The sequence below is a fragment of the Lytechinus pictus genome, chromosome 9 (genome assembly GCF_037042905.1).
Source record: "Lytechinus pictus isolate F3 Inbred chromosome 9, Lp3.0, whole genome shotgun sequence".
In the NCBI taxonomy this organism is placed as follows: Eukaryota; Metazoa; Echinodermata; class Echinoidea; order Temnopleuroida; family Toxopneustidae; genus Lytechinus; species Lytechinus pictus.
The window spans coordinates 21,480,323-21,482,541 of record NC_087253.1 but is presented as its reverse complement, the minus strand read 5'-3'; positions in this window follow the sequence as shown (position 1 = coordinate 21,482,541).

The window sequence follows — 2,219 nt, the reverse complement described above, 5'->3', positions numbered from 1 at the left end:
GTTTTTAATATTCTGTTCAAAATAAGTTTGTTAAAAATTATGCAGCCTCGCACACCAACTTTATTTGTTAAAAGAAAATGTTTTCATAAAACAAGTAGCTAGTGATCTATTTTGTTACAGAATCGAATCGATAATTTATTTTCACTTTATATCGTACCTAGCGTCGATGTACGGGTAAAAGAAAATTGTGCTCGGGACCCGCGGCCCTTATAATTCACCAATAAAATTTTTTGAAAAAAAACACATTGCAATAATAACACAATCATGGGTTTGAATAAATATATTGAAATAATTTCTTTCTAGAGACAGTATTACATAGTAAACTGCATAATTTAAGAAAGCTAGTTGTCACACTCGCGAATTCTTTTGTAATTATGTTGTTGTGAACATGGGCGGAAATCCCAGGGGGACAGGGGGACGTGTCCCCCCTACCAAAAATAGTAGGGGGGACACAATATCAAATGTCCCCCTAATATTTTTGGTCTTTTATGATGGAGAAAAATGCATCAATCACATTCGAAATAATACATGTATTTTGGACTAAATGACCTTACATTTTGGGTGAAAACCTTCTTTTTTTTTGGGGGGGGGGGCTTGTCAAATTTTCCAGAGTGACTAAAATAAGATGAGGGGAAGACTTGGAAAATAAAAAGAATCTTTCATGTCACTATATGAAATTTTCGCTCGCGCTTCGCGCTCGCATTGCCTGTCAGGTGATTTTTCAATATGGAGCTTAAATATCAAGTTTGGAAGTCATTATACATTTCACCTCGGAAATCGAACTTTCATTATTTTGTGTGATTTACAAACTGATTTTTAAAAGGTGCTCTGTAAAAGTGACAGCTTCATGGTCTAAATATTGACATTTTCTGCTTGCACTGAGCGCTCGCAAATTTCGATTTATTAAGTACCTATTATTTTTGTGTATTCCATTTAGTTTAAAAAAACCAAGTCTGATTGTCGAAACGCGGGTCAAAACGTAACAGATAGCGCTGGCTACTCGCTCGCATTTTAATTGGCGATTTATGTATGTCTCAATATTGATTTTCATGACAGTTTATCAAAGATTTCGGCTCGCGATTTGCGCTCGCATTACTGGTAAAATAATATTTTGACTGATGTATTCTATTCATAATTACAAAATTGCTTGAAATGTCCAGTTTCCAGGCCATAATATCATCAGATTTCACGCCCTCATTAGGCATTAATTAATAAGATATTAATAATGTAATGATTAAATTGTCCCTTTTGTTTCATCTCGCGCTTAGCAAGAGGAATAGGAAGATATTATCATTTTCATATGACATGTCCCAAGGATGTCCCGGTCCTATGTCAAAACTCAAATAACAATGAAAAATATCAGCTCTTTATTGAGTGCGATCCATATCCACCTCACAATTTTCCTACAGATTTTTCATGATAAAAGAGGTGTAGAATGCCTAGACTTTAGGTCTAAATCTGAAACACGCGCATGTTTATTCAAATATTCAACTTGTTCTCTATTTAAATCATTATCCAGTTTCAGATCACAATATCAAAAATTTTCTGCTCGCGCTTTGTGCTCGCATTATTAATGTAGAAAGATCCCCTATTACTCATCCTTTTCATGATTTACAAAACATGAATAGATTGTCTTGTTTTTTGGTCTAAATCTCGAAGTTTTCTGCTCGCGCTTCGCTTGCATCAATTGGTTAGTTATATAGCTACCCTGTTCACGATTACGACAATTTATTAAAATTTTTGATTCTTTTTGTAGAAATGTCAACAATTTTCAGCTCGCGATTCGCGCCAGCATTATTTGATTGTTGAAATATGTAACGTCTTCATGGCTAAGTGCAAGCAGTCCTTAACAAGTACTTTTTCGATCAGTTCAAATAAAAAAAAACATTTTATGGCTGCACTTTGCACTCGCATTATTAATGTAAGGACCGGGTGTAAGAAAGGCCCCCAATTACTCATCCTTTTCATGATTTACAAAACATGAATAGAGTGTCTCGTTCTTAGGTCTAAATCTCAAAAATTTTCCCCTCGCGCTTCGCGTTCGCATCAATTGTTTAGTTATATACCTATTATAATTATTATGTTTCAGTTACAAAAAGTGCTTAGAATTTCCATTCTTTAGGCAAAAATTTAAGCTCGCGCTTCGCGCTCGCATTATTTGATTGTTGAAATATGTAACGTATTCATGACTAACCATTTCCATCAGTATGCTCGCACTT